At 41.3% G+C, this 15,386-nt stretch overlaps 1 long non-coding RNA gene across 1 annotated transcript; it reads right to left on the minus strand.

The window, feature by feature from the left end:
* Window positions 1–478: 478 nt before the first annotated feature.
* On the minus strand, window positions 479–3,388 carry LOC148004679 (uncharacterized). The gene is made up of 2 exons (XR_015624653.1): window positions 2,505–3,388; window positions 479–2,387 (listed from the first exon to the last, which is right to left on the minus strand). It is a non-coding gene; the product is annotated as an uncharacterized LOC148004679 (long non-coding RNA).
* Window positions 3,389–15,386: the final 11,998 nt, after the last annotated feature.

Raw genomic sequence — 15,386 nt, forward strand, 5'->3', positions numbered from 1 at the left:
GATATTCCATGACAAAACCAAATTTACACAATATCTTTCTACAAATCCAGCACTACAATGGATAATAAATGGTAAAGCCCAACATAAGGAGGAAAGCTACACCCTAGAAAAAGCAAGAAACTAATCGTCTTGGCAACAAAACAAAGAGAATGAAAGCACACAAACATAACCTCACATCCAAATATGAATATAACAGGAAGCAATAATCACTATTCCTTAATATCTCTCAACATCAATGGTCTCAACTCCCCAATAAAAAGACATAGATTAAGAAACTGGATACGCAACGAGGACCCTGCATTCTGCTGCCTACAGGAAACATACCTCAGAGACAAAGACAGACACTACCTCAGAGTGAAAGGCTGGAAATCAACTTTCCAAGCAAATGGTTGGAAGAAGCTGAAAGACCCCCAGACTTGGGGAGACTCTCGCTCCAGTCACGGGTTGAGGTACCCCCAGGAAACACGAGAAGCCGGTCTTGATGTAATCAACAAGAGGCAGTTTTATTTACGAGATCTCGGGCTGACACGTATCTCACACAGGAGATTGAGTCAAGCCCCGAGCCTCTCTAGGCAGGAGCTTATATAGGGAAAACCAGGGGTTTCGTGTGAATACACATAATTGGCTAATACAAAGGGTGTACAGTTACTTTTGGCACGGAGTTACATCAACAAAGCATACGTGTAATCTAGCATCTCAGCAATGTGGACAGGGCAACTCATCTCACTGCAGCAGGGGGATGACCCATCCTCAGGGAGTGAAGGAAGGGGAGGGGGTGGCTCCAGATGGCCAGTGTCCTTGGGAGTTGATAGTCGGGCCAGTGAGCCCTATCTCAAATTCTCTCAGGCATGTCTGGACTTTGTTCATGACTAACTTTTAGAAATTTTATCCCTTCATTCCCCTCTACTCCTTGTGAATAGTCCTAATCTTAGGACTCCATGATGAATCTAGTGTCTAGTGGCTCTTCACTCCGTACAGCCCGATACTGTTGTCTCAACATAAGGACTTGTATAGCACTAATCCGTTCCCTAATAAAAGCAAAAAGGCGGTTAATGATGTAGGGCCCAACAGTGAGCAAAAGGAGGAGGATAATCAAGGGACCAGCTAAAGCTGACAGCAGTGTGGTAAGCCATGGGGACCTATCGAACCAGCTTTAAAACCAGTTATCAGTGGTTTCTCGTTCTTGTCATCTCTTGTCCAACCTCTCCCTAAGTTTAGCCATAGAATCTTTAATGGTCCCGGAGTGATCGAGGTAAAAACAACATTCTTCTCTCAAAGCAGCACATTCTTTCTTTAAGGAATATCAGGTCTAATCTTCTATTTTGAAGGACTACCTCTGAGAGGGAGGTTAGTTATTCTTGGAGGTCAGCTAAAAAGTCTTTAGGATTCCAATCTGAACACTATCTAAACCTATATACGAAGGTCATGACTATCTTAGAATTTTTAAACTTATGGTCCCTGAGGCACAGTCCCAAGAAGTGTTAGGAGTATTAACATATGTAATGTTACATCATTTGTAATAGAAATCAAGCCTATCTCTATATTTTTCTCGATGGAACCCAGGGCAAACATGAAATTCTTGTTTCTAAAGCACACTCCTCAAGTGAGCATTATAACAACCTCCCAGTCACTTATCTGATGTGTAAGTCTAGGGAGCTTTTTGAAGATCTGAGTGTCCCTCTAGGTCCCAGCTCTCAGCCCCAACGGCTAGTATGCGGCTGGTGAGGGCTGAGAATTGACGGCTGTCAGGGTGGTCAGCAGCATCAGGTACGGTCCTTTCCAGCGAGGCTCGAGTGTCTGGGCTCCATGTCATTGTATGTACCTACAGTCTCCGACCTGGAACGGATGAGATGTCTCGGAGGTCCCTGGGGCATAGGCTGCTGCCAGCTGTGAGCAGATTTCTTTCTGTATCACCTGTAGGTCTTTTAGCCTGACACATAAATCATTATTACTATGACATGTTGGTTCAGTAACATCATCTAATACAGTCAGAGGATCTGAGGCCCCATATAAGATCTCAAAGGGGGTAAAGCTGAATCTGGAAGGGATATTTCTTGCTCTGAAGAGAGCGAGAGGGAAGGAGTGTCACCCAGTCTGCGCCAGTCTCCATGGTCAATTTAATTTGGTCAGGGTCTCTTTTAGAGTTTTATTTATTTACTCTACCTGTCCTGAACTTTGAGGTCTGTAAATATAATGTAATTTTCAATCAACCTCTAAATACTTGGCCACACCCTGGCTTACCTTGGCAACGAAAGTAGGGCCATTGTCTGACCAGATTACCTTGGGCATTCCAAATCGAGGGAAAGATTTCTTCCAGTATCTTCTTGATGATTGTAGAGGCCGTCTCTTAGTCCAATCCCAGTTCCCAGTGGCTGTCTCTTGTAGGCCTGTAAGCAGGATAGGCTCCTGCATAGCCATTTTCTGAGCCACTTTATCTGCTTTGTTACTGTCCTATGCCACTGAATCTCTTCCTTCTGATATCCTGAGCAACGAATAGTACTCACAGTTGTTGGCTTCACCAGGGCATCCAAGAGATGGTAAAGGCATCTGCAGCGCTGATGTGCTGGGGGGTAGAAGTTCAGCCATTCCAGATGACATTGTGTTGTCCACCATGGCAGCACCCACTTATCTCTGACCTTCATGAAGAGAACTGTTCCCGTCTGTGGACAAGGTCTTCGGCTTTCAGCAGGGATCAATCAGCCAGTCGCAGAGGTCTTTCCTCCACCCATGGGCTTCTGCCAGTGCTTGACACTTGTGCTGTGGTGGCTCCAGGTCAGGATTGGGCAGCAAGGTGACCAGATTGCCCCCAACAGGTGGAGAATCTAGTCCATGTCAGCTGATCAGTGATCCCATCCTCTGGGACATTTCATTTAAAGGCAAAACATCAGCCACTCTACCGCAGTTTAAGTCCTGGATTAGGTGATAATTGTCAGAGCCCGGCTAGCAGGAATGATGTGTTCCAGGCAGAACGGCACTAAGCCACACACACACATCTCCCAGCATCAGGTACTGGTGCACTGAGACAGGTCTTAAGCTCCACATACACAGTCTGTAGATATGCATACACATGGCCTCACCCAGCCATTTTAGCCCACACAAGCCATTTTGGAGAGCAATTTTCTCATGAGCAAGGGATAGGGGCAGTCAGGGATGACCATGAACTAGTGGGTGGGTTACCCGGCCCACGCCAAGGTCCACTGTTCTTCGGGCAGTCCATGAGTATTGTTCGTTGCCAGTAGCCCCTTGCACTCAAGGTCTTTGGATATTGACCCACTGGGGGGGGGGGCATAGGAGCACAGAGCATTGGGTCCCTGTATCCACACTTCCCTTCTATCTCTGTACATAGCCAGCACTCTAGGACCAAGAAGCTCTCCAGTGGCCCCTCTTGTTCTTTTTTTTTTTTTTTTTTTTTTTTTTTTTGGAGCTGGGGACCGAACCCAGGGCCTTGCGCTTCCTAGGTAAGCGCTCTACCACTGAGCTAAATACCCAGCCCCCCTCTTGTTCTTTCTTGGGCAGTCCCTGACCCAGTGTCCTTTTTCTTCATATTAGGCACACCGATCTTTAGCCAGGAATTCTCTTCTGTTGCCAGGTACTATCTTCCTAGGTTCCCTAACTACTGTGGCCAGTATATGTTCCTCTCTTGTCTCTTTCTCTTCCTCAGTCTCTCTGTCTGTATCTTCTTCTACAGCTATTAGTTGCTGTCTACTTTTGTGCACCGACCCTGAACCATATATCAACCTTATTTTCTCTGCAACTTACAACAACTCTCTCAGTGACTTAGCTTAACCCTTCAAGTTTCTGTAACTTTTTCTTTATATTTTTTTCTTACTTTAGCCAAATTGGTGGGGCATTTTCTAGCCCCTCTGAGACCCACCCTTGGAGCCTGGCGGCAGACCTGGCACTCCCTACCTTTAGGCGTTTTGAAGTCAACAGGCAGAAGTGAGGGCCTTCCATCCATGTCTGGAACATTTTTTTTTTCTGGCCTCTAGTAGGATTCCGTCTTTCCTCGGTGGTAAAGAAGACCTGTAACAGTTACTAACAAGCATCTCAAATGGGATGGTGAGAAAACAAGGGAATCTTGAGAACAGAGGTCCACTGAAGAGGACAAATAGCATTTAGTCACACAGCTAAACCAGGAGGCCTTCTTGGGACAAAAAGGCCGTTGTAGAAATAAGCACAAGCTTTGTTCCTGTGAAACAGAAAGGCAAGCAGAGAGGCAGCTGATCTGTTATCGACTATCTCTCTGGACTTAGATTTTACTTAAGAAGTACCTCCATTCAGTGTCAGCTCAGTGACTCTGTCTCTCAATAAACCCAGCCTCTGAAGGACACTAGGCTTCTAGTGAGAACTAATAACAAAAGGATGGAGAGAGGGTTAGAACCTGGGTGTTAGATACTAAGTGGCTGACAAAAGAATTGTAACCAGTTCACCTGGGGCTATCAGGACTGTAGTAGTAGTCCTTTACCAAGCTGTCTCACTGGGTTAAAGGCCCATGGAAAAGAAAACATTAATCCTGACCTTGGCCACAGCCAAAGACTGAATTCTAAATTTTGACTGGCAAAACAAAGTTCTTCACAGTTTGTTGCAGATTCTTTGAAACTATTTTAGGGGCTTCTCTGCCCCCCAACCTGGGGCATTTTGACCACAGGGGCAGGAACTGGCTGCTGTGGGGATAGGATCAAAGGCACTCTCCATGTCAATGATGACTAACAGGGAAGGTTACTTAATGTTGGAGATCAACTCCTCTCTTGGAATAGGGCCAGCAGATAAGGCAGGCTCCCTTAAAGAACTTCTCTTAATGAACACTCTCCTTTTGTGAGCAAGTGTTGAAGGTCTGGCCACTGAAGGCAGAAACTGGAATTTTTTTTTTCAGGGCCAAAAGTCTCATAATACAACCACCAACTCTACGCTATCTTTGTTGTCAAAGCGCCAACCCCAGCCAGCCTCCTTACCTTGAAACTCCTCTTACACTGGCTTGGCCAGAGCTGCGCTGCTGCCCACGCGCAGCCTGTAGCTTGCTAGCAGGCCTGTATGCTCACCACCCTCAGCCCCTACATTTTCCTACTCTGTGTTGTCCCTTCCTTAGAAGCTGTGAATGTTTAAGCAACAGGGAGAATTTTTCTTCAGGATCTAAGGTAAAGCTTTCAGGTTCTTGTTAATGCCTGCTTCAGACGGATCACTCGCTAACCTGGAGTCCTTCATACACAACGGTTAACAGCAGCTGGGCTGGACAATGGGAGTAAAGAGAGGGGCAGCTCTCCTTGGGGAGGAGGCTCAAGAGAGAAAGATAAAACTCCCCGGCAGAAAACAATTTCTCTCAAGCAAATTATTTTTAACTTTTAAGTTAAGCACCAAGAGGACCAAGTAAAACTCCTTGACAAACAAAGCAAACAGTTTCATGATTTCAAACACAGTCGTCAGTCCAAGATTTCAAACACAGTTGTCAGTCCAAGTCCAAAAACGAAACAAAAGCCAAAAAGACACTGGACAATACCACAGAAAACAAACCAGACAAACAAGACCCAAAACAAAGCATCCTATAACCAATTTCCACAGATGCCTGGTACCTTCAGTACCTGGCCCAAACTACAGCTTAACCTTAGCTGCTTCTGGGATACCAAACACAGAAACAGAATACAGACAACAGACATTAACACATCTAAGCACACTTGTCCATGCCTATACTTAAATAGGCAGCCGAACACGACCTCCGAAGTCAAGTCACAGTCAGATCTCTTTGACTGTCACCTGCCGGGTCCTCCCGACAAAAGTCGACTCGTGGGACGTCTCCCAGAGCTGGGGCGTCCTCACTTCCGCTATCTAAAAAAAGAACAAAAAGAAAACAGCTATTCGAAGTAGAAACCCAGTACCTACTCACAGGCGTCTGTCCGGGGTGGGAAGCCCTTCCATCCAAGCACACTTAAATATGGGGTAGGAAGCCCATCTACCCAAGTGTACTTAAAAACAACGGGGTGGGAAGCCCATCCACCCGAGTGAACTCAAAAACAACGGGGTGGGAAGCCCATCCACCCGAGTGTACTCAAAAACAACGGGGTGGGAAGCCCATCCACCCGAAGAGTGGGAAGCCCATCCACTCGAGTGCACTCAAAAACAACACAGAGTGGGAAGCCCATCCACTCGAGTGCACTCAAAAACAACGGGGTGGGAAGCCCATCCACCCGAGTGCACTCAACAACAACGGAGTGGGGAGTCTTCCTCTGCCCAGACAGTGCACCAAGACCTTAAACCGGTACTGAAAAACACAGACTACAGGACTTAATTCACACACACACTACTCTCACACTCACACAGCGGCCGCTTTCCAGCACTCACACTAATGTACCTCCCAGAGGCATTCGGATCTCCGGGGGTTACGCTCCTATCCCGGACGAGCCCCCAATGAAAGACCCCCAGACTTGGGGAGACTCTCGCTCCAGTCACGGGTTGAGGTACCCCCAGGAAACACGAGAAGCCGGTCTTGATGTAATCAACAAGAGGCAGTTTTATTTACGAGATCTCGGGCTGACACGTTTCTCACACAGGAGATTGAGTCAAGCCCCGAGCCTCTCTAGGCAGGAGCTTATATAGGGAAAACCAGGGGTTTCGTGTGAATACACATAATTGGCTAATACAAAGGGTGTACAGTTACTTTTGGCACGGAGTTACATCAACAAAGCATACGTGTAATCTAGCATCTCAGCAATGTGGGCAGGGCAACTCATCTCACTGCAGCAGGGGGATGACCCATCCTCAGGGAGTGAAGGAAGGGGAGGGGGTGGCTCCAGATGGCCAGTGTCCTTGGGAGTTGATAGTCGGGCCAGTGAGCCCTATCTCAAATTCTCTCAGGCATGTCTGGACTTTGTTCATGACTAACTTTTAGAAATTTTAACCCTTCAAAGCAAGCTGGAGTAGCCATTCTAATATCAAATAAAATCAATTTTCAACTAAAAGTCATGAAAAAAGATATGGAAGGACACTTCATATTCATCAAAGAAAAATCCACCAAGATGAACTCTCAATCCTAAATATCTATGCCCCAAATACAAGGGCACCTACATATGTAAAAGAAACCTTACTAAAGCTCAAAACACACATTGTACCTCACACAATAATAGTAGGAGATTTCAACCCCCAACTCTCATCAATGGACAGATCATGGAAACAGAAATTAAACAGAGACGTAGACAGATTAAGAGAAGTCATGAACCAAATGGACTTAACAGATATTTATAGAACATTCTATCCTAAAGCAAAAGGATATATATTCTTCTCAGCTCATCATGGTACTTTCTCCAAAATTGACCATATACTTCGTCAAAAAAGGGGCCTCAACATGTACAGAAAGATAGAAATAATCCGATGCATGCTATCAGACCACCACTGCCTAAAGCTGGTCTTCAATAACAATAAGGGAAGAATGCCCACATATACGTGGAAGTTGAACAATGCTCTACTCAATGATAACCTGGTCAAGGAAGAAATAAAGAAATTAAAGACTTCTTAGAATGTAATGAAAATGAAGGTACAACATACCCAAACTTATGGGACACAATGAAAGCTGTGCTAAGAGGAAAATTCATAGCTCTGAGTGCCTGCAGAAAGAAACAGGAAAGAGCATATGTCAGCAGCTTGACAGCACACCTAAAAGCTCTAGAACAAAAAGAAGCAAATACATCCAGGAGGAGTAGAAGGCAGGAAATAATCAAACTCAGAGCTGAAATCAACCAAGTAGAAACATAAAGGACCATTGAAAGAATCAACAGAACCAAAAGTTGGTTCTTTGAGAAAATCAACATGATAGATAAACCCTTAGCCAGACTAACGAGAGGACACAGAGAGTGTTTCCAAATTAACAAAATCAGAAATGAAAAGGGAGACATAACTACACATTCAGAGGAAATTAAAAAATCATCAGATTTTAATATAAAAGCCTATATTCAACAAAACTTGAAAATCTTCAGGAAATGGACAATTTCCTAGACAGATACCAGGTACCGAAGTTAAATCAGGAACAGGTAAACCAGTTAAACAACCCCATAACTCCTACGGAGACAGAAGCAGTCATTAAAGGTCTCCCAACCAAAAAGAGCCCAGGTCCAGCCGGGTTTAGTGCAGAATTCTATCAGACCTTCATAGAAGACCTCATACCAATACTATCCAAACTATTCCACAAAATTGAAACAGATGGATCACTACCGAATTCCTTCTATGAAGCCACAATTACTCTTATACCTAAACCACACAAAGACCCAACAAAGAAAGAGAACTTCAGACCAATTTCCCTTATGAATATTGCCGCAAAAATACTCAATAAAATTCTGGCAAACTGAATCCAAGAGCACATCAAAACAATCATCCACCATGATCAAGTAGGCTTCATCCCAGGCATGCAGGGATGGTTTAATATATGGAAAAACATCAATGTGATCCATTATATAAACAAACTGAAAGAACAAAACCACATGATCATTTCATTAGACGGTGAGAAAGCATTTGACAAAATTCAACACCCCTTCATGATAAAAGTCCTGGAAAGAATAGGAATTCAAGGCCCATACCTAAACATAGTAAAAGCCATATACAGCAAGCCAGTTACGAACATTAAACTAAATGGAGAAAAACTTGAAGCAATCCCACTAAAATCAGGGATTAAACAAGGCTGCTCACTCTCTCCCTACTTATTCAATATATTCCTTGAAGTTCTAGTCAGAGCAATCAGACAACAAAAGGAAATCAAAGGGATACAGATTGGTAAAGAAGAAGTCAAAATATCACTATTTGCAGATGATATGATAGTATATTTAAGTGATCCCAAAAATTCCACCAGAGAACTACTAAAGCTGATAAACAACTTCAGCAAAGTGGCTGGGTATAAAATTAACTCAAATAAATCAGTAGCCTTCCTCAACACAAAAGAGAAACAAGCCGAGACAGAAATTAGGGAAACAACACCCTTCATAATAGACCCATATAATATGAAGTACCATGGTGTGACTTTAACCAAGCAAGAAAAAGATTTGTACAATAAGAACTTCAAGACTCTGAAGAAAGAAATTGAAGAGGACCTCAGAAGATGGAAAGATCTCCCATGTTCATGGATTGGCAGGATTAATATAGTAAAAATGGCCATTTTACCAAAAGTGATCACAGATTCAATGCAATCCCCATCAAAATACCAATCCAATTCTTCAAAGAGCTTGACAGAACAATTTGCAAATTTATCTGGAATAACAAAAAACCCAGGATAGCTAAAACTATCCTCAACAATAAAAGGACTTCAGGGGGAATCACTATCCCTGAACTCAAGCAGTATTACAGAGCAATAGTGATAAAAACTGCATGGTATTGGTACAGACACAGACAGATAGACCAATGGAACAGAATTGAAGACCCAGAAATGAACCCACACACCTATGGGCACCTGATTTTTGACAAAGGAGCCAAAACCATCAAATGGAAAAAAGATAGCATTTTCAAGAAATAGTGCTGGTTCAACTGGAGGTCAACATGTAGAAGAATGCAAATCTATCCATGCTTATCACCCTGTACAAAGCTTAAGTCCAAGTGGATCAAGGACCTCCACGTCAAACCAGATATACTTAAACTAATAGAAGAAAAACTAGGGCATCATCTCGAACACATGGGCACTGGAAAAAATTTCCTGAACAAAACACCAATGGCTTATGCTCTAAGATCAAGAATCGACAAATGGGATCTCATAAAACTGCAAAGCTTCTGTAACGCAAAGGACACTGTAGTTAGGTCAAAATGGGAAGCAACAGATTGGGAAAGATCTTTACCAATCCTACAACAGATAGAAGGCTTATATACAAAATATACAAAGAACTCAAGAAGTTAGACCACAGGGAGACAAATAACCCTATTAAAAAATGGGGTTCAGAACTAAACAAAGAATTCACAGCTGAGGAATGCCGAATGGCTGAGAAACGCCTAAAGAAATGTGCAACATCTTTAGTCAAAAGGGAAATGCAAATCAAAACAACCCTGAGATTTCACCTCACACCAGTGAGAATGGCTTAGGTCAAAAACTCAGGTGACAACAAATACTGGCGAGGATGTGGAGAAAGACGAACACTCCTCCATTGTTGGTGGGTTTGCAGACTGGTAAAACCATTCTGGAAATCAGATTGGAGTTTCCTCAGAAAATTGGACATTGAACTGCCTGAGGATCCAGCTATACCTCTCTTGGGCATATACCCACAAGATGCCCCAACATATAAAAAAGACACGTGCTCCACTATGTTCATCGCAGCCTTATTTATAATAGCCAGAAGCTGGAAAGAACCCAGATGCCCCTCAACAGAGGAATGGATACAGAAAATGTGGTACATCTACACAATGGAATATTACTCAGCTATCAAAAACAATGCCTTTATGAAACTCATAGGCAAATGAATGGAACTGAAAAAAATCATCCTGAGTGAGGTAACCAAATAACAGAAAAACACACATCGTATGCACTCATTGATAAGTGGCTATTAGTCCAAATGCTTGAATTACCCTAGGTGCATAGAACACATGAAACTCAAGACAGATGATCAAAATGTGAATGCTTCACTCCTTTAAAAGCGGGAACAAAAATACCCTTGGCAGGGAATAGAGAGGCAAAGATTAAAACAGAGACAGAAGGAACACCCATTCAGAGCCCGCCCCACATGTGGCCCATACATATACAGCCACCCAATTAGACAAGATGGATGAAGCAAAGAAGTGCAGACCGACAGGAGCCGGAAGTAGGTCTCTCCTGAGAGACACAGCCAGAATACAGCAAATACAGAGGCGAATGCCAGCAGCAAACCACTGAACTGAGAATACGACCCCTGTTGAAGGAATCAGAGAAAGAACTGGAAGAGCTTGAAAGGGCTCGAGACCCCTTATGAACAACAATGCCAAGCAACTAGAGCTTCCAGGGACTAAGCCACTACCTAAAGGCTATACACAGACTGACCCTGGACTCTGACCTCATAGGTAGCAATGAATATCCTTGTAAGATCACCCGTGGAAGGGGAAGCCCTTGGTCCTGCTAAGACTGAACCCCCATTGAAAGTGATTGTTGGGGGGAGGTTGGCAATGGGGGGAGGGTGGGGAGGGGAACACCCATAAAGAAGGGGAGGGGGAGGGATTAGGGGGATGTTTTCCGGGAAACTAGCAAAGGGAATAACACTCGAAATGTAAAAAAGAAATACTCAAGTTAAAAAAAAACAGAAAAAAAAGAAAAATAAGTGGTATTTTCTTTGTACTTTTGCTTCGATGGACAATGACAGGAATAGCATTTGAATTAAGTTGCAATGAGAAGACTACCAGGCAGTAGGTAATATATTTCAAACATTTAGAAAAATGGGTTAATATGTGGTTTCAGATCCACTTAAATTTCATTTCAAACTGCAAGTGAGTTAAATCTGAAGACTGTTATGGTTAACCTATTTGCATGAAGAGCTACAGTGAGGAAGGGGTCATTTGATAGAGAAGGGAAGTCTCCCAATTGATATTTCTGCATGGTAATAATAAGTACCGATGAGGGGATACCGCTGCAGCAATCTACTGGAACTGAGTTATATGAAATCATTTCATGAGTGAGTTCTTAAGAATCCTAATGCCTGAGGAAGGAATTACACATGTGAGTGTGGGTAACATTACAAGTATTTTGGTGTGGATGCTGAATAATAAGGCAAAAAGGTAATGAATAACAAGAACATTAGATTGAATCAATATGATGGTATTATAGATCATTGCTCACTTTAATACCAGTATGTGCAATATCCATTGATCAACATATCCTAATAATGACATCAACTGTTCACTAGTACATTATATCCAGGTTAATAACACATGCAAATTATTATAAAATTGCATTTCTTTCATTCAGGTAAGGAGGACAGAATAATTTCTGGTGGTAAACATGAAATGTTATAAAAGCTACCAGTTATAATTTACTTACTTAAACATTTATGTATTCATTTTATCCTCTAGGCAAATTAAAATTGGAATTTAAAATTTCTGCACATCTACATATTAACTTTTCTGGTTTCCTTAAGCTATCATAATTTATAGCACCTATTGTTAATAAGTTCTATTTGGGTCCGTTTCTTTTACTTTTGTGGGTGATAATGTCATCCACTTACTATGTTTCTTGCTTATTGGTTGTGTTCAGGCAAATGTAGACGTTATGTCCCATGGTTGCTTATCTTTCTTGTTAACTTGATTGGATTTAGAACTCGCATGGAAACACACCACTGGGTGTTCATGTGGAGATGAATCCAGAAGGTTTAACTATGGGTGGAAGATGAACCATTAATATGGATAGCCTCATCCCAGGGCTGGTTTCCTGAACTAAATAAAGGGAAGAAAACCAACTGAGTATTGGCACTCATCTCTCTGCATTCTGGCTGTGGATGCAATGTTACCAGCCGTCTTCATCTCCCATCATCGTGCCCTTCACACCAGCTATGATGGACTTTCCATATGTCCTCAAATTGCAAGCCAAAATAAATTCTTTCCCCTTTGTTTTATTGACTGTTTGCTAATCTTTTGGTTTATTTATTTTATTCTTTAATCTTCTTTTACAGTCTAGTCATTACCCTTCTCCCAATCTGCCCACTGAATGTTCCTCATCCCATACCTCCTCCCCTAAACTTCTTTCCCTTTAACTTGCTTTTATTTTCTGGTCACAATATGAGAAAAGTGACTAATAAAGGAAACATTTCTCCAAAGTCTATATTTCTTTTACCTGAGTCAGATAAGGGTTAGTTCCTTGACTTTATTTCTTCTTTTAATTTTTTTAAATATATTTTTTCATTTAAATTTGAAATAATATCCCCCTCCCTGGCTATCCCTCCACAGACCACCCCATCTCATCCTCCTTTGCCCCCTCCCCTGTGCTCCTCCACCTACTCAGCCACTCCTACATCATTTCTTAAATCTGATGCACTATATTCAATCATTTATTTGAAAAGAAGAGGCCATTTATTTTTCCATCAAATTCATTCTCTAAGAACCACTTAACATGATGAGACAAAAGAATATAATATTTAATAATATATATTTATATATATAGTCATTTGCCATTGATAAGTTAGTCAATGTCAGCTGTCCGAGCATTTTAAATTATTTCATATTTACTGTCATAAAATGTTTTTCCAAATTATGATGGTACGATATATTTCAATGACTCAGGCATAAAATGTAGAATATGTGTAGATAAGACATGATGAAATATTAAGTACAGAATTCCAACAACAAAGTGAGCAACAGAAAAAAAAGTAACAGGCAGAAAGCATCAGGCAGCACAGAAGAGAGGCCAGTCTTCCTTAATAAAAATCCAACAAAACAAAACAAAATACATTGAATGGAAATTTACTTTTCCATATTGCTATGTAGCCTAGCATAACCTTATACTCACAATTTTCCTGACTCTATCTCTCAAGCACAATGGTTAGAACATGTGTTCCTTTGCCTACTTTATGTGGTGCTGGGACTTGAAGCTGGGGCATCTTGCATGCTAGGCAAACACTCTAACAATTGATCTATATTTCTAATTAAATCTTGGCAATCTTTGAATAATATTTTATGCATAAATGCAAAACATGCAGCTACATGGGAATGGTGGTAAAATCTCAATGAAAAATAAATCTCCTTTCAGAGCAACAGGTGGAGAAAATATATGCCCCTCCACCACCATTGCCATTCCATATTTGTGGTCATCACTGATAGAGTTTTGCTACTAAATGATTCACCCAAATCTTGTGTTGAAGGTTTTAACTTCATTTCAGTTTAAAGATATGACTCTGAAGATTTGATTGGGATATGATGGCTCTATCCTAATTCAAATGCTTATTCTACTGAAATCTGCCTTATTATAAATAATTATAACTAAGAGGTAAGACCTATAAGGCGGAAGTAGATTAGTTCTAGCATCAACTGGATTCTTGTCCCTCTCTGAATCTTTCTGAGATATCTGGATACTATGGTCAACACAGATAGCTCCATCATGACTTCAGATCATCTCATCCCTCCTCATATTGGGCAAAAGCATTAGAGACAATCGGCCTTGTCCAGAGGTCATGAGATAAAAGTTCAGGTTTTTTTTTTCTTCCTTTTACTTTCTTTTTTTTTTTACTATTCTGTGAAATGTGACAAAATGTGATTATCAAGTGTATGTATTATGATTATTCCACAACAGAGGAAAAGGAAAAGAAGCCATTTCTTTACAGCAGATCTGGAGCAATTTACTTCATACATACAAAGACTTCTAAGCTCTGTATATTGTCCTCAAACTCAAACAGTTGACTTTCAGAAACAGAGACTAGGGCTAGATGATTCAGTTCAGGCTGTATCTACAGTATGCTTTTATTGACTGAGAAACACATTTCTTTGGTTTCAGCAGATTTTCAAAAAAAGTAATAAGGTTGAAGGATATTTAAGGATAGTTATTCAACAGTTTCTAAACAGTGCAACATGTTAAATACAAATGTACAAAGTGTTCTTTGATCTTCATAGGCATTACCAGAAATCACTAATGTATTAAAGGAGACAACTAAGCAAATTAAAATAATAAAAATAGAACAAGGAGATATGTTGAAAGCATCTTGCTCATTATGAGGCTGAGTTAAGACACCTAGTTGTGGTCTCTGAGGCAAGCATTTCATATCTCTGATACATACGTACAGTTTCAACATAAATGTAAGAAAGTGCCTTGGAGGGGTATTTAGCAAGCCTAGAGAAGGCACAGGAAGTAAAACTGTAAACCAGTTAGATCACAGTGTCAGTTGATTAATCATTGATCATAAATGTAAAAATATTATGACTCATATTACATAAGTGCTTAAATTACAATTTCAAGGAAGTCAAAGAGACAAGAGATTTTAATTTCATCAGTGTGTAAGAAAGTACTTGAGTGTGGAGTGGGAGCTGGAATGACCAGATTTAGCATCTAGGAAGGTCTTTAGTTAATAGCCTTGTGTAGACTTTGACACCATGAAATAATATACGCAGGGTAATAATCAATGTCGGGCAGTCAGGATGATGTTCTTAGTCAGTTTACTTGCAGCAAAGGAATCACTGAACCTTGTAGAAGTGGATACCATACCTTTTTAAATCTGTTGAGTGAGAAAGCAAGGTTAGCAAATAATGGAGTTGTTGTTAAATTACAGGAAGGTCAAGGGTTACCAGTGTTCTAAGGTTCAGGAAAGGGGAGAGTCAGAAGAGGGAGGGAAGCCCTTAGAGCATTGGGAGTTGATATTACCTTTCACAAAAGGGTATTTCCTCCTAAAACTCAATTCTTGTCTGTTGATTTTGTCAAAAGATATTGTTTTTTATAGTGATTTTTTCACTTCACTTTTAGTTTTCTTGTTAATGACATGTAAATG

Source organism: Rattus norvegicus, chromosome 7 (genome assembly GCF_021556685.1).
Source record: "Rattus norvegicus strain SHRSP/BbbUtx chromosome 7, alternate assembly SHRSP_T2T, whole genome shotgun sequence".
Taxonomy (NCBI): domain Eukaryota; kingdom Metazoa; phylum Chordata; class Mammalia; order Rodentia; family Muridae; genus Rattus; species Rattus norvegicus.